Genomic DNA, 18096 nt, shown 5'->3' with positions numbered 1-18096 from the left:
TCAGTGCAATACAAAGGGATTTTTGGAGAGCTGAAGGAATGAAGGTATGTGGCACCCTAAAGACTTCCCGCATGCACACTGCAGGTGTTTGGGTCAACCTGCTCAGGCAGCTTTCTAAGTAGTGTTATTGTTCCAGAGCCCCACATGCAAGCATTACCAAGGGGAATAATATCTGTAAAATGGTTTCTGCACATGCACTCCGCTGATGTTAAAGAAGTCACCTGCAGTAGAAATTTTCCCAAGTATTTTAACCACCTTTAATGCACACACAGGAATGATGGTTTCAGGCAATGTCTATGAAGCACTTAAGGGTAATGGAATAAAGCAATGATTTACAAGAAGCCCAAGATAAAATGCTAGTAAATTTTATGTTTTGGTAAGTAGTTTTAGCTTTTTCCAAGTACAAATAGAAAATTACTTTTCCTTTGTGTGCTTCAGCCTTTTCCCAATGGGAAATACTTTCATACCAATGAGAAAACACTACTAATTTTCTTTTTTCCTTCCAGTGAATGTAAAAAATCCTGAAAATGTATTTACAGGTGTTTGTTACCAGCTTGGTTTTGCATCAGTTTGTTCTGGTATCTTTAGCCAGTCTCAAAGATAATCTGTAAGCAGAATATACATCACTAGGCACACTAAGCAGTTATTTATTGACCAGCCCACAGCAAAGAAAGGATTTCCCAAGCCATTGGGCTGAGCATGAGTCTGCTCACCCAGCAAGGTACCAGCAGTGGCTTTGCTGGCCAGGCAGACATTGGGCAGGAGGGGAAGAGTCAGTCCCTGCAGCTCCCAGGAGCAGACCCTCAATATTGGCACGTTTCTATCTTCTGCCAAGCTCCGTCAGGGCCCCTGTCATGGGTGCCTTGCCCCAACAAACTAACTGACCTGATGCTTCCTGACTTGCCTTGCTCTTTTCTTCCTTTAGATTTTATACTTCATCAACATTGCTGCTTTCCTTCCTAAACCCTTGAGCTCCTGGCAGTCTGGTCCCACTAGCTCTACCTCTGTCTATAATGTTACTTTTCTTACCTCTCCAGACTTTCTCACAGCTTTTTTTCCAGCACTCTGAGCAAGGTTACACAGCTGGGCTGGATCAGAGTTGGACCCTCGTGTGCAGGGAGCTGTGGAGAGGGAAGGGAGGCACAAGACAGGGGCTGCAGTAAGGGCTGACATACTCCAGGTCTTCCCTGAGTCAGGAAAGCATTCAAATGCAGTTGGAGGAAAGGATATTCAAAGAGCTCCAAGTGTTGCTGTCTTTGCCAGAACAGAATGAAAACTAGATTTCAAATAGCTCTAAGAGAGGCCAGTGCAGCTCAGTAGAATGAAATGCTCCAGAAGTCAGCAGCTGCATGGATCGTCAGCTCCTGACCTCCTTCAGCCCTGCTCTGCTCACTTTCCATTTCAACAAGTTCCAGCTGCCAGTAGGCAGAGGGTTCTGACGTGAGTGGGAAGGAGGCAGCTCATCAGCAACCCACAGGCTTCACACAGCAAAAAGCCCCTTTGCCACTTGTGGATTCAAGCAAGTCTCTGTGCCCTGAGCTGCAGAAGTTACAGAACACAGCCAGCAGTAGGGAAGTAAGCTTGTGCAGAAGAGTGGGAACACTTGGGTTTAAGTTGTTTCTAGGTAAAATATTCGTATTTAAGATTGGTCTAGCTCTGTCTTTACTGTGGTATTTCTAGAAACAGCAAGCTTTACCCTCTATTTTAGGGTGAATTTTGTACAAAGGTGTTGAAAATCCAGATTTCAGTTATGAAAAAAAAAAAAAAAATAGGCAGTTACAGAAATTCCTCTCCTAAAAAGTATTTTGCCGATGAAACTAGCCAGTCATCTCTGGAAAAACAATTCAGGACAAATCATACCAGTCTGTGTATTACAGTCCACATATGCACAGCTCATCTCTTCCAAGTGGGGATCATCTGATCAGCCCTGCAATGCATGGTGCTGCCCTGTTTCAAGCCTGCAATTAATTTCCTAAGCAATGTTGTGCTACATCAGCAGAGCCAACAGCTGGAGCTGGCCTCGTTTAACTGGACTCACAAGGTGAGTGAGGGGTGCAGAGCCCCGGGCTCCGAGGGATGCTCTGTGCCACCTGGGACTCGGGCTCTCTCCGCTGCTGCCGCCTTTGGCTATTGGTTCTCTCGGGGGGACAGAAAGGGCAGAGCCCCCCAGCTGTCCCACAGCTGCTGATCTCACCCAGGAGCTTAAATAACAGCTCCTGGTGCAGCCACCAGAGGGCATCGGGATAAACCGAAATAATCCCAAAAGGTAAACACGCATTCATAGCGTGTCATTATGGAGTGCTTACAGTTACCTGTTATTAAAAGCAAAACCTCATCCTGCCTTTGCACAAGACAATGCAGGTGCTCACATTTCTGGTAATGTGTTTTTAGTCCTTATTAACGTAACAATAGGGTTGTCTTTACTAGAGAAAAATTAAAGCTGATTTTCTTTTGGTTAATGAAACATGCAAGGATGCATTCAGTGCACAGCAGGCGAGGGGAAGAAAAAAAAAAATCTAATAGAAACCACAACGTCACCAGAAACACAAGAGTTCCATGAAAGATCAGGGAGAATTGGTAAGTAGCTTGTAGGTGATAGACAAACACAAAAGGAGACAAACAGCAAGGGAATTCTGGAGAAGTCAAGCAGCCTGCAAAGGTTCAACCCAGACCAGAGTTAGAAATCTTTTTCCCGTTAACTCAAAGCCAATCTATTTTCATATACTCTTGGGAGCATCCGTTTTATTATTGTTATATCTTTGTAAGAGCCATGACAATTGAAAGCGTATTCATTCCAAACACAGTGTAAAACAAACAAATACCTTTCTACTTCTCAGGAAGTAGATAAAGCTGTGAAAGTAAATTGGTGTCTTGGGGGCTAAATAAAAAATCTGTACTACAAACCAAAATTATTCTAAGTATTTAAAGTGATATAGAAAAGGCAGGTCATTTTTGCAAAGTGCATTCAAGAAAACCTTTCAGTGATCATTAAAGAGAGCTTCTTACATATCAATCCAGATAACTAATACAGATGTGGCAAGTGGGAGAAGGGGCCCACAGAAATGGATATTTTTGCTGCTTGTCTCTATGTGTACAGCTTGAATCTAATGAATAAATTAACCATAACTTGCAGAGGATGTTAGTGCTTCAGATCTCAGAAGCTTTTTGCAGCATCCCTTTTGGTCAGGGAGAATCATATAGCCAATGTGTTTCAGACTATTGTGTTCCCCTCTGGAACCCCTCTGGGTCCAGGTTCTGCTGGACACAGCCTTGGCCTTCATCACCAGTGCCTGAGGCCAGTGGCTCTGACCTGCACAGACTTGCTCTTAGATGTGGACTACAAGAAGGATTTGTTAATCTCTGCCAGGGATTTTGTCAGTCTTCAAAGTAATTAGATGATTCACCTCTGGACCAGGCCAGATTGCTGTATCAGGCACAATAAAAGACCCAAAGAGCAATCAGAACAAGTAGGACAGTTCACAGACAGTTGCAAAAAAAATACTATAAATCTGGAAATATAAAGTATTTCTCTGTTTTGCATACACCCTAGCTTTAGGCTAAACAGTACATAGACTTGAATTTCTGGAAAAAGATCTGATCCAGGCATGTGCCTGCAATTTTTAAGGATTTTTTTTGGTGTTGAATGAGGTTTGGGGAGGAAAAGACACGATTTCTGCCCCCACCCCCCCGCCCCGCCCCAGTTTCAGACCTGAAAGTTTTCCTTCCCTGTGTGTGGCTTGTTGGGATTTTCTTTTTGTTTTGGCTTGGTTTTTTGGTTTTTTTCTTTGCAGTCTCAAGTACTTGTGATTATCTTCTTTTGGCATCCAGCTCAGTGTCAGCATGACTATGTTTGTCACAGGTTTTATACGCTGCTGCAAGCAGGACTCAAATTAGGATTGGTGTGACCAAAGGACAATAGCTCTGCCAACAAGACAGACTTTTTTTGATCTAACTAGCAGATGCTCTGCTAGCGTCTCTCACTTTTTTGCCTCTCTCTTGCCTAAAGGACTGAAACCAGCCTGTCAGTGTGATCGTACTCGCGGGAGCTACAACTGTTTGCACAAGATCTGAATCTAGCCTAATACCTCCTTTAATAACTACTTCCAACAGCTACTTGTGAAGGCTCTGGTGTAAACTCCATTTAATATATCATAGCTTTAAAGCAGAGATTTTTCCAGAAATGGCTACTCTTTTTATAGACTATTTTGCACTCTAGTGGATTACTTTAGATAGTAACAAATTGTTCCTGCATATCTTTGGTTATCAATGACTTGCAAGAATAACACTGCAGAAGTAGGAGGAGGCTAGAAAGAGAACCTAATGGGGTTCAAACCTTGAATTCCCTTTTGTTCCTCTCCCCTGTTATTGACAGGAGTTTTGGACGAAGAGGAACTAACAGACATATTAAAGACCTGGCATAAAATATTGGACCAGCTTTTCAGGTGTCACTGAGGGGCAGCAGGTCCAGAGGTGTCTCTCCAGTCCAGACTTAAGAAGATCTCAACTGGCTTTAGCTTTTCAAGCAAGCCTGAAGGCTACTGACTGCCAGTCATCCTGACAAGGTGATGACTAATGGGGACAATTAACTCCCTCCCCTAACTTGCTGTCTGTCATGCCGATTGGAAAGGAAATAAGAACACTTTTCCCTAAGGAAACAGGTTGGCAAATGGGTTTGGGTCTGTTGAAGCTTTAGTGCTAATGCTAATGAAATTTCATACTAACAAAATATCAAAAAGTTGTTCCAATGAAGAGCAGAAATTGTCTGCTCTGTAAATTCCATTTTAATTCATGTTGACATGTTGAAAAATTCACTTTATAGCCAACCTGTAATTCTACAGGAGAAAACTGCAGAATTGCTATTGGCTACTAAGGGAGAAAGGTACAGTTTTGCATTGTCCACTTCGTACAGTAACAGCTTTTCAATGTGTTATTAGTTAAGTGTGTAAAATGAGTTATAAGGTAGCAGGCATCAGTAATTTGTTTCCATCTCTTTCAGAATGTTGTTTTTAGTTTATAGACAAAATTGAGACACATCTGACTGGTTGTTACCCATTACCACCAAAATCCACCTTCTATTCATTAAAGCTGATGCTTGCAGAGGTGCCCCATATCTCTGATGGGTTGATTTTTGTACCCATAGAATCATGAAACTTTACTTTCAGTCCCACAGACACGCCCAGAGCACGAAGGTCAGTTTGTCAGCATCTTTGCTGCTGAATTTTAAGGCTCAAACTGCCTTTATTTGGGCAAGCCAAAATTTTTCCTTAGTTCACACCTTTTAGGGAACAAGTTTTAGTATGGATGGCTGCATGGATCTCGGCAGAACTTCCTGAAAGGAAAAGAGAAAGGGAAAGGAGTCACCACTACTGAATTAGTCTGCTCTTTATGGTGACCAAGAAGCAGCCAGACTATAATCCAAGAGCCACTGTGAAAAGCTACATGACTAATCTGTATTTTCATTGTGTGGCTGGTAGCAGGAAGGGGGATGTAGCACAAGAGTCAATTTATTGGAAGAACAATGTAGTCATTCATCAGAGCATTATTCTGAAATAATTTAAATGACAGTAGAGCAACCCACTCTTGACTTCAGAAAATACAAGTCATTCAAATTCCATATCTAATAATGAAATTGTTCCACTGACTTACTGGTTGGCATAAATTACATGTAGCTAATATGTTCCTGTTGCAGACCCTGAGGACTCTTTGTTTATGCTAAATGTGAATATATTTTAGCACATGAATTACTATCCTCCTGCTTGCTTCTTGGGCGCCTCCAGAATAAGTAATACGTTGGCATAACTTTGCCATTTGTCAGCCAGCAGTCTGGTAGCACATTTGCTCGTCAATCTAATTTTAACCTTTTCTCATACGAACACTTGGTATTTCATGTAAATCAACCAGACAGTCTGTCATTCAATAGGATACTATCTTCATAGTCTTCTAAACTGTGTGCTCTATTGTATGTGCTCGTTATTAAGTAGCAGAGGTAAAGTAAAACTAATATATTACTTCTGGTTTCTTAATACCAGAATGCCAGGAATCTCTTTATTACCACAATAGAGACTAATGATATGTCTGGCAGAGGTTCTGGACAATGGTCCTGGTAATGCATTCAGCACTTTCTGAATTGAAAGGTCTGTCCTGAATGGTAAGTAGTGCAACACATCATTAGAGGCTTCAGAGCACATATTCCTATTACCACTCTAATTTGCAGTTAATAATATTAAAAAGTATGTTCAACTGATGAATTAAAAAAATACTTTTAAACAATTTCCCTGTGTTTCCAACAACTTTCTTGATAAAATACGATGCTGGCTGCAAAAGAGAATATAATTCATCATGAAATACAGATAAATTTATTTTCATAATTTGTGTAAATAACATGAAAGGTTTAGTGGTATATCCTTTACCTTGTAAAGTTTTTCAGAAATTGATTTGGCTATGAAAAGAGTGTGTTTGAAGTTTAACTGTTTAGTCAGTGTTGCTACTGTTCATGACTTTAATATCTTTGATTTTTTTTAAACACTAGTGTTCATTTATGCAGCCTAATTAATAATAATAATTATAATTATAATCATGCTCATTCTGGCTTATTCAGATATTTTACTGCATTAAGAATGTTATAAAAAAAAGCAATTGTAGCATTGTAATGAAATGATCTGTGGTGTAATTCAGTCCTACACGACACCTGTAACCATTTATTGCATGTACAATGCATGTATTGCATTGTACAATAGTTACCTGTTTTATTAATTATGAAAATCATATTCTGATCTAAATTTTCCTTATTAATGCTTTGAGATTGTTAGCACTACATTACATTTCATTCCACTCAGGCTTGTGACTGATAGAATAAAAATCATGTATTTACTACTCAGTTCTGTTCTGGATAGTGATTTCTGGCACTGTGCTCGGTCTGGGGCAGACCCTGAGTGGTGCCTGCATTTCTCCTCAGCACAGTGCTCAGCAGTCCCCTTACCTGAGAGCAGAGGCAAAGCTCATCCTCTCCTATAGCCTCATGAAGTGCCTCCTCAACCCATTCACTCTTTAGGTGCTCTTTACTTACAGATTGCAGTATGCTCTGACTCCACCCCCACTGTCATGCCTCCTCTCTAGCAACTTCTGTGTAAAATTTACCTCTGCTGCTGTGGAATTAATTCACCTGTGTTGAATTTCTGGGTATAAGTTGTACCTATACGTATGCTATTTGTGCAATTTCTGCCACAAAGTTCTGTTTCTGATTGAAGCAGCACTGTAATAGAAGTAAAAACATAAGCTGCTTCCATCACTACCCCCAGCATCTTTTATATCTACAAATCAAGCAAAGGCAGTATATGTCCTTCAGGATGTAAAGTGATAAAACTTAACACTTGTTTGACCAAAAGGTTTAACCACAGATTAAGTAAGTATCTTCAAGAACGTAGGCCCAAGGGTTTTGGCCACCTTGAATAAATATGTCTCAGAAGAATCTGTCCCATAAAATATTCATGTATTTCTATTACCTAATTTTGCATAACGGGTAAATAGGAGTTTATTCTCCCTGCTTTGATAAAGTTCTCACATGGGAATTTGTTTGGTTTCTGTATCTCCATGTTTTATGCCAGGCAGCTGCATTTTTTTTCTCTCAGGGGTGTATCTAGGCAAATTTAGTACAGTCAGTGAGGTGGATTGTCTTAAGCAATGACAGCATTTGATTTCACTGAGCCTCTCAAAAATAACTTTACATGTAATTTTGTTCATTTCATGTCTGGTCCTCTGGTTTACCACCGCTGTTCTTGCAGCTGTGAGTTTTACCTAGTTCAGGGAAGTGTGTATTACCAATAAATGTTTGCTCTGAAGAAAAACAGTGAATTTCTGGGGATTAAGGGAGTCTTCATTTTATTACAGGAAAAATATTTTCTGGTCTTACTTATTGTTTGTGCATTAAGGCACTCATAATTGTGTTTAACATACATCCTCTTTCCCTTCAAATTTTCCGTTCTTGATCCTTAGGGATTACTGAAGAAATAATCAATCAAGAGGATCTGAAATTACAGAATTATGTGTGGGATGAATCCAGCCTCGGATCTTTATTTAAGAAGGAAAGAGATCTTTTAATTCTGTGCCTCTATGAAGAAAAAAAGAATTATGGTAATGAGTTGCTACCACTGCAGACAACCTGGGTAATATTTTTCCCTGGAGTACATATCTAAGTACAAATTCACTTCTAGTTATTAGCAATATATTCCTCCAGGTATCAAGGCCAAAATCCAGCCATGTCTTTTGGAAGGTGTGTGTGGTAGGCAAGCACAATGGGGAAGAGTTTTGTCTTTCTCTTTTCATGTGATTTTTCAAATTTGGTAGAGAAGTTTTATTGCCATTTACTATTAGCCAGTCATTCTGTAGCTATTTAAATCCCATTTTTAAAGGTATGTAATAGAATTCCCTAGTCTGTCCCAGACCTAGTGCCACATTAATGTTAAAAGCTCAGGAAGATGTTATTTCTGACTGGTATCATGTGCATATCTATAAATGCATGTCAGCACCTGGCACATGGGCTGGGCTGCTGGGTTTGTGAGAGGGCAGGGAGAGCTCTGGTGCTGCTGACGTGCTGGGTCTCACCTGCTGCTGTCAGGACAGCTCAGCCCCCCTCACCACCCTCAGCCTCCCCTCCCCTCGTGCTCCCCAGCTGCCATGAGCAGCTTTCAGCACATCACTGACATGCTGCTCAGTGACCCTGTGCACCAGACTCAGCTTGCCAAGGCAATTTATGTCTCACTGTACCTGACAGGGAGCCAACAATGGGGAGGGCAGGGAGGTGCTGCCTATGCCACATGGGTTCTGGCTGGAGGAGTGTGTTGGGCTTTCTTGCTGTGCCCATGTTCTCCAGACACTTCTGGCCTCATAATCAACCGCCAATTTACAACTTCAGGTCCTAATTAGCTTCCAGGGACTTATCAGTGAAAAGCCATGATGTGGGTTTATATGGGGGCCACAAGTGTCACTGCTCTTTCAGAGCAAACTTTGTGCTCTGCGAGTTTTTCCATCCAATTCTAAGGGACCCTTCTCTTACAGTATAACCTACTTCTCCTACTCTCACCTTACTTCTTTGCTTATTAATTCCACTCTAGGTCCATGCCCAGCTCCCTGAAGCTCTTTTGACTGTCGTTTGTCCCCCTTCTCCCTCCCCTCTGAATCACCTTTGCAGCTCGGATGCTCTTGCAGGAAATTTCCTTCCACCCGTGTCTTTTCACACCCCAGCACAGGCTGGACTGAACACAGAGCCATCTCTGGCCCAAAGCAACTTTCTGGCAGAAAGCAAACGCAGTCATGGGTGACACTGACATTAAAGAAGCAACCTCCGTCCGTCCCCACGACTTCCCTCCCTGGGCTCTGTTCTCCAGACGTGGTCCTCCCTGAGTGCTACACTGCAGCTCACCAGGCCCCATCTGAGGGCGGCTCAGGACCGGGACAGGCTGAGCAGAGCTGGAGTGTGTCAGAGCTTTGTGGGGGTGCCCTGCAGCTCCTGACATCACCCAGGCTCTGAGGGACCCCCCAGCTGCCTCAGGAGCAGTACCACCAGCTCACTGGTGGGAGTCACCTACAGGAACAAAGGGGGTAAAGTTTGCTAAAGGGCTTAATTTCTTTGTAGGCAGGAGCAGGGGGAGGACAGTACAGGGTGTCAATTCCATGGCAGCACATCCCACAAGTCTTCAACATGGGGAGAGTCAGCACAGGCTGCCAGTTGCCTTCCCCACCTATGTGCCTGAGCCCAAAGGGCTGTGCCCCAGGTGTGATGAGACAGGGTGGAACATGAGCTGGTTATCTTCCTACCTGGGTCTTGTAGAGATGAGGTGGGGGCTTTATTTATTACTGTAGGTAGAGGGAAACATGGCAGTACTGGTGGTGAGAGGTCCTCAGCTGGGCCCGTGAGGTCTGCCCCTGTATCGGGGCAGCCTGGACATGGGAAAGGGGCTGGTGGGCTGCTGAGCCCACTGTGCCACTGTAGCTTCCAGCCCCACTCCAAGTAATGTCATTCCCCTGCCTCTTCACAGGTTTTTCTAATTCTCACTTTGGTGCATTCCTAAGCCAGCATTAGATCCTCATCTCATCTCTGCCTGTTTTTTATGTCTTCTCTCTTTTCTTACAGCTCCTTAACTACTGCCCAGGGAAATGATGTGTACACTGGGATGCCCTTGCTCTTTATGCCTGGCTTCCCACCTAGTACCTTAGAAGAGAGTGTTACAGCTGTTTGCTGCTCTGATTTGCAACCCAGCTGGCACTGATGCTTCCTTGTGCATTCCCTAAGGTAATTCTGCCTCTCTGCCATTTCTTCTTTTGTCTGGAGCTTGTCTCAGATTCCTCTGTTCTCTCTCCCAAACTAATTGTACTTTGCTGCTCAGATCAAAGAACCTGGTTTTATGTCTATTAAGATGAACATGCAATGCAGTTTATGAGGAGGAGGCTCCTTTGGGGAGTGTGAAAGCAGCAGGTGCATGTGAGGTGGAAGCACTGCATTGCAGAAAGAGGGGAGATTAGGATTATAACAGATACAAAACTTCAACATTACTCTTTAAAATAATGGATTAATTATTCCAGTGACAATGTGTTGTGTGTCCCTGTGCTAAGAGGGCCTTTATTTCTTCCCTCTGGAATGGGGAAAGCAAGTGGTTGCTTAAATCCCTATTGACGTACAGAACATGAATTCCAGTTTTGATTTTATGAACAGCCTCTATCATCCTGTCTTCTCTGGACTGCCTCATTCTCATTGTACTGTGGGGTTAGACACACTGTCACCATTCCTATAAATAGCCTGCCTGGTTATGAAGGACCAGCAGTGTTTCCTCTGGGAGAACAGGACTTTGACTAATGGAATTTTAGGCCAGCTTTTGTCAGACTTTCTATAGGAGATAGGGTTTGGAGAGTAGAAAATCTGCTAAAGAAAGCCAATAATCAAAGTATTAATGTTTGAAACAGGCTCTTGGAGAATCCACAGAGAAAACTGAAGTTCGAAGGAGCAGGATGGTGGTGTGCTTTTAAAACAGAGGCTTGGCTTCAGGGCTGGTAAGAAGCAAGGCAGCTGCCATGCGGAGAAAGAGAATCTCTCTGTGATCCTGCAGAAAGCTGGGCTGTGGTGCAAGGATGTCTGCAGTGCCGGAGAGTCTGCTCTGCACACGAGAAATGTGCAAGTGCCCTGGGGAGCAGCAGGTAAGGCAACACGTTTTTCTGTAAATTTTTGTAGCAAAGGAGGAAGTACCTGTGTGTAGAAAGCCTTGTGTTTCAGTCTTTAGCTGTTAGTAAGACCTTTTGACTGTGGAGAGCACTGTCAGGCAAACAACCTCAGAGATGGTTCAGTAAGGATGGATGTGGATGAAGTCCCCTGGTTTTAAGGATACAGGTAATTTGGGCTGTGTGACCCTGTTTTGTGAGTAAATGCCTTGGAGACACCAAAGTGAACACACATCCTGCTGGCCACGGAGTGAAGGAAGTTCTACTGCACACAGTGCAAGAGGTCAAACACAGCAAGGATGTGAATGACAGGTAACAAGGCTTGGTGGGTGTCTTCTCCCGACTATTAAAATCAACAAATGCCAAGATATTTGGGGGGTTTTCTTACAATTAGCAACTGATCTGGAATTCAGATGCCATCTCCCACAGCCTGGGCAGATTCCAAGGGTGCGTTGAATCGACAGCAGCACCCTTTGTGCAGAGCAACTCTGCACACAAGAAGATAGCCCTGCCGAAAGAAAAGAAACAAGCATTGCATTCAGGGATGTGACTAACTTCTTCTGAATGGCAAGGAAAGCACCATGCTTGCCAGTTATCTCTTCTGTGCGTTTCCTCAGTTGTGGCTGGGGCCATCTGATGAGTGTTTCCCTTTCGCTCCCAGCGCGGCGCAGTCTGTCTGCTGTCAGCAGTTAATGAAGTCACTTGCAAGACGCCATCCCCTGGGGAAAAGCAGGGCTATGAATAGACCTGTTACTCGCGTCTCTGGCTGCAATGCTCTCAGCGCTTCTTTTGCTGTGCCACCATCTCTGATGATTGTGCCACTTCCCAACAATGGGCTTTCACTCTGGAGCTGCTGCTATTCCCGATGCCAAAACCAGTCCCTTTCCTTCTGGCAGAGCTGTGGAGCTCAGTGTCCCCAGTGACAGGCACAGGTTCTGAGATACCATACGCTTACCAAAAATGTGCAGAAAGTGAATGAGTAACCTTATTGCAGCAAGTGCTTTTAATTATAGTCCTGAGTGAACATCACTGTCAGATGCATCATCAGGGCACATCCTAAAACAAGGAGGAAAAAAAGAACTTTTTTTTCAGAGAACAAAGTATTTCCATGCTACTGGAATAGAAAGGCAAACTGTTAAACTTATGAAAACATCACCTCTTTGCCCAGCTGAGCTTGAATGTCTAGGTATGGTTAAGCTTGTGTTTATAAGGAATTGTATGTTGGTCTAGACAGAGGTGAGTTATAAAAGAAGCAAAGTCAGCAAAAATAAAGAGAGATAAAGAATGATGAATCATGACGACATATTGCTCAAAGTATGTAAGATCATGTAAATACTTATCATGCTGTGTAGGGCATACAATCATTATCAGTGCAAGTAAAGTCTAAGACCATTCAATGCACTTTAGTTTGTGATTTTAGTTTATGTTTGTGACTTAACTCAAAATAACTTTACAGTTGAACACTTTGTAAGGAAATTTAGCTAACAATGCCAATAAATGGTGAAAAAAAGAAAAACTAAGTCAGCATTCACTTTGACCATTTCCTGTTCTCTCTTCAGGAGATGTCAGGGAAAACTTATTTTAAAAAGGTTTTGTTTCATATACACCGTTTATTATTTTATATCAGAGTTGATGGTCTTAAAAGTCTCCCCCAAATCAAGTTGTCAAAATTTTAATTCTCAGAAAGCTATAATGAGGTTTTCAACAAAATGCAAATGTAGATCTTTCTGCATTGTGGTCCAAATGGCTGAACCATTCCTACATGAGCCGAGTTACAGTGGTTGCCACATATGAACCTTTGCTCAGATGCTTCATCCTCCTGCTTATATAAAACCAAAACAAAAAACAGCCCCTTGTTACTCATACTTTTCATATTAATTCTGGTTGGCTGAATTAGTTGAAGTGATTCATGACCTATGTTAAAATTTAACACAGCCTTTAGTGTGTTTGGCCTGACACATGGTGCCTTATAATATTGATATATCTCATCAAGCAAGCAATCTGCATCAGCTTGCTGAAGCATGCCTTGAAGGGAAAATGATACAGTAGTCCTGATCTACTTCTCTGCCAAAGCTTTAATTAAACATTCATGCTATCAGGTAGGAATGAAGGAGCTTGGGGAAATGTATGAGATGTCAGTCCTGTCATTAACAATATTTCTTTTTGAAAGTTTAGGAAGATAGGAATATGCCTCTTAAATCAGATGTCTGTGACCTCGTCAGCATCTCAATGGTATTAAAACTCTGATCTGTCTTGCTCTCTGGTATCCTAAACCTAAGAAAACACAAATCCATCTGATTTTCTGAACTCAGTACTTTTTTCCAGTAGCACCCAAAGCAGGTGGGGTGAGTTCAGCAGAGCAGAACTGGAGTAGTAGTGCTCTGGCAGTGGATCTCATCCTTTTCCTGGGGTACAGAGTTGTGAACCTGGAGATAGGCTTCTCCTTAAGGTTTGTCTCCCATTGCTGGCACCCAGACAGCCTGAAGGCTGGTAAGGCAATCCTCAGCCTTCTGCAGGCCACTTGTGTGAGAGGTAGAGCCTGGTCCAAATGAGGTTTCATTTAGCACTAACTGCCCCTGAAATGAGGCTCTGCCAGACTAGTTAGGAATGGCACTTGTATGATAAAGCTTTCTGGCTGTGCAGAGGTGTGTTATGACGGTCATGGAGAGAGTGTTTTTCTTCCCTTAGCGGAACTGTCTGGGGGTAGAAAATGCAAATGCTGCCGTTTCTCCCCAGGGCAGAAAACCTACTTGGAATGATGACCCTTAGCATCCCTAGAAGATGCTTCTTCCCTCCTTGAGAACCATGCTAGCAGCAATTAATCTCATCCAACAGCAGAGGATATTAAAACCTCAGCCAATACCTCAAATGGTTGTTTAAAATCAGCTTCAGCAAGCTTTGCTTCCTCTCTGACCCTTTCCTGGCTTCCACATCTCTTGTGCTTGGCTGTCCTCCACTCAGGCTTTCAGCCTCAAATTTGGAAATCCCCTGCTTCTGACAGTGGACTGTTATTCTTCTGGCAATATTTACCTGCCATCCTTGTGGAATAGAATCAAGGCCTCTGTGGTGCCTGTGCCGTTACCCAGAGTATTAATAAACATTGTAAACAGATAGAGATTGTCAGATTTCTGCCACAAGAGCTGCACTGAGGAATTTCCTCAGCCAGGAAGGCTGCCCAGGCTGGAGCTTGTGATGCTTTGTCTGACTCTGAGCCTGGACTGGTTCTGGTTGTAAGAGGGGAGAAATTATTTCTGAGGAACAATCTTCCTCAAGCTTCACTATAACAACAGAAGAAGCACAATACCAGGTTCGTGAAGAAAATGATACACCATAAAAACCATGACCTTAGAAGAATATACATGAAAGGCCAAGTCTTGAATGATTCATTAATATGCAAGTTCAGAAGGATGAGTTAAATCAAACTGTCATTGCCCAACCCACAAGCACAGCAAATAAACTTAAGAGGGGGTTTTGAAGCAGCAGGGGAAAAAAGAAAAATACTCATTTTGAAGTGGTCAGGACAAATCAGATGGTAACGCATGAGAACATAAACATCAGTACAGGATGAAGGAAAAATAGGCTTTATTACTCCCCTTGAGCAAACTGATGATGAAGGAGACCTAGTAAAAATGAATGTTTTTATCAGTAATATGATGCACAGGCATCATGAATAGCTGTGTGTCAGCGCAGTCTGAATAAATTACTGCAATGGTTTTGTTTACTTCTCTGTATGCTTAAAACTGAATATTGATCAAATTTCACAAAATTAGACAGAAAATTATGACATCATGAGAACATGACAAGTACACACTTTCCACAAGTGCTGACATTACTATTTAGATAATCTAAATTCAAATTTTTACCATTGTTTTTGGCTATTATGTCAATGTACCCATCCTGTCTAATCTTCATGTTAACATGACACAGGCAGAAGAAGTTGTTTCTGTTTTCTCTACATGCAAGAAAGTTGATACACTACAGAGCTTGAGAGGAACTCGCCTGGCTTTGTAGTACAGAAAGAAAGGTGTACTCTGTACATCTGATATGCCCAAGTTAAGAACCAGTTTGCTCTTGACTGCGTCTATGGAAAGAGCAGAGTGAGGCACCTCCTGTGTCAGCCCAAGCCCTGTGTCTGCTGTTCCCTGGAGGTTTGATTATTGCCATATCTATGCCTTGGCACAGTCCTGGGAGCAACCATAACACCAGTGTTTGACCTGTTTGAATTTTTTCTTGGTTTACCCTGTTGCTCTCAGACGTTGCCGAGCACAATTTTTCTGATTTAAGAGAGCATTCAGATGCCTCTTCCAGATTAACATAACTCATTAATCTCTTTACCTTTATGTATGTTTCTCATGCAGTTTTAAAATTTTGTGGTGTTCCTCTGGTCGTTTGACACTCAAATGTCTCCACCGATTAGGGTGGGCAGGGTCTTACTCTCATCCCCCAGATCAGCATCTTACTGTAGATCAAAATAAAAATAATGTTGGAAAGAATCACATCATAACAGACTGAATAAATGACAGCTATGAGTCAGTGTCTGCATTTCTTCCCTAACACAACACTACATGGTAGACTGGTTTTGAATAGGTTTTTCCCATAATTTCAGGTAATGATTAACTCCCAATGACTAAAATATCTCCAGGAGAACTGATGAGACATTTCACAAAGCTACTCAAGTTCAAAAGTATATGCAAGCTTTCATTTTAGCTCTTTCATGCAAAGATATACTTATTTTAACAAAAACTATTTTAAAACTGCCTCACAAACGTAAGTTCAGCAGTACTATTATAGCATAGTTTTAAGCTGAAATTATTGTATTCCAGGCAAATACACACACAGTATGTGCATGCAGTTTATTATTTATTCCATTTATAAAACAGAAGCCATTTTAGTGCTGCTGGCAGTGCAATCATTTCTGGGATGAAATATAACTGTAGCAGCTCACATTGTAGGATAAAAGACTGAAGGAAAGAATGAAAACCAGAGGAAATCTGTGTGAGTAGGTTTGTCCTGAAGGAAAAGCTCCCACTCCAGGGTTTCATTCCTGAAGAGGGTGTGTTAAAGCATGCAAGATAATAAAGAGCAGCAGATGTCTTAAGAATTAGTGTTATGAGGAGTGTTGTGAGGAATTTAGCTTTTGAGAAGAAGGAGGATTTTTCACACAAACTAGATGAACTCTGTTGGAGCAAACTTGACATTGATTTTCTGGAACCAAGATTTCTATAATTGGTATCAATATAGTATAAGGGTTAGGTCATGTAGCATGTTATAAAATAATAGATGATAACTATATATATATATTTATACATAAGTATAATCAGTACAAGAATTCTAAGAAATGGGAGAGGACGTTGGGGGGACACTTGTAAGTATTTTGATGCCTGGTTCTGAAAAGCAGAATGTGATGAATAAGTTAGGGAGAAAGAAATATCAGATGGGAGAAAAATGGACAGGCAAAATCAGCACTGACACAGGTGCGAATGTGGTGTGTGTGCCCTGGGTGTTAGGAATAAAAGGGATGTGATACTTGAAAAAAACCTTCACACTGTCACAGAAATTGAGCCAAGATGTTTGTGTACAAAACCTGCACACACAAGCTAGAGCTGCAGCATCCAAGATGACCCCAAATCTTCCAAGAATAGTGAAGGATGGTGGATGGGTCATCTATGACTGAAATGAACTTAAACTAATGTGTAGTCTTTTAAGAAAACTGGAAATAAAACCAGTGGCACAGAGACATCACTCAGTAGCAGTGAAGTTGCCTACAGAGGCAGAGAGAGGTGGCAGGGGCAGAAAGGAATTTGCCAAACTAAAGGTCTTCTGAAGGGCCACTAAGGGGCAACATGTGACAGATAGGTCTAACTCAGATGATGAGCATGAAAGAGAAGCTCCCAAGCATTGCCTCATTGTGGGAGATTTAAACTCATCAGAAACAGAGTATAAAGCAAATGTTGCTGATAACAGTAGAGCCAGTTATTCCAGGGTATAATAGCTGGCAGATTTCATCAGCAAGCAGTCACTGGACTACCATGATGCTATTCTAGGGGATCTTTGTTAGGTAGTGATGACATAGAGCAGCTGGTTGTAGAAAATAACCTAGCTAAAGTTATCTCAACTTGATTAAATTGAAAATAAATGAAAGAATGAACAAGAATAGTCCTGTTCATTTCTCAAAATTTGTCCTTGTGAAGTATTGTACCTAAAGAAATTAGTTAGTGATGTTAATTGGATGAAGGCTCCAAACCTATTAAAATTTCTTTAATTTAAATAATAATTTAAAAATCTGTAATTTGTACTGTAAGGAGAGAATGAAGAGTGCTAGCACCTTACAAATCCTTAGAAAAGAAATAAAAATATTAGAAGTTAGCAAAGAGAGTGAAAGTCCGCAGCATACCAGGTCATCAGTGAAAATGGTATTTTGGGAACCTGGAAGAAGAGGGTGCAGTCAGATCTGTCATGTTTACAGACTTACCATCTGTAACAATATTTGAAAGACTGAAAGTTTCTTCTACCACACCAATAAAAGGGAATCTGGTACGTGGCAAGTACTCTCTCTGGTAGAGATTAAAGACTGTGTAGAAACCAAGCAAATTCTCTTTCTTCTTTTCTGTAAAGATGACGGTACAGATCATGGAGAAAAATGGGAGAATCTGTAGAAATTAAAGCTAACATTTACACACCTGAAAATTTGTAAACAAGGTGTAGTGGGCCCACAGTGAAGTGGTGTTTGTTATCCAACCTAAATTGCTCAAAGAAGAAAAATTAAATTTCAGGTACAGTATCAAGTTTTCCTTTAAAGATATCCCAAAACAAAGGAGAGAGAAGAAGTGAACTCACGCCTACAGCTTCATTAATTAACCTTAGTAATCTGGAAATTTTGTATACATT

General features: G+C 41.6%; 1 protein-coding gene across 3 annotated transcripts in view; it reads left to right on the top strand.

The window, feature by feature from the left end:
* Positions 1 to 2399: 2399 nt before the first annotated feature.
* Positions 2400 to 18096, top strand: part of ITGB6 (integrin subunit beta 6) — a 57834-nt gene continuing 42137 nt past the window's right edge. Inside the window, exons 1-6 of one of the 3 annotated variants that reach the window (XM_019290357.3) lie at positions 2400 to 2577; positions 4373 to 4658; positions 6030 to 6148; positions 7993 to 8130; positions 10130 to 10288; positions 10957 to 11187. The gene's annotated coding sequence lies outside the window, so the exon portion shown is untranslated. Of the gene's footprint in view, positions 2578 to 3727; positions 4659 to 6029; positions 6149 to 7992; positions 8131 to 10129; positions 10289 to 10956; positions 11188 to 18096 lie in introns of those variants that run through there. The other 2 variants (XM_019290354.3, XM_039555491.1) reach the window with 2 other exon arrangements.

The sequence above is a fragment of the Corvus cornix genome, chromosome 7 (assembly GCF_000738735.6).
Source record: "Corvus cornix cornix isolate S_Up_H32 chromosome 7, ASM73873v5, whole genome shotgun sequence".
Taxonomy (NCBI): domain Eukaryota; kingdom Metazoa; phylum Chordata; class Aves; order Passeriformes; family Corvidae; genus Corvus; species Corvus cornix.
The sequence above is the reverse complement of the archived record's forward strand: the minus strand, read 5'-3'. Positions and strand labels throughout refer to the sequence as shown.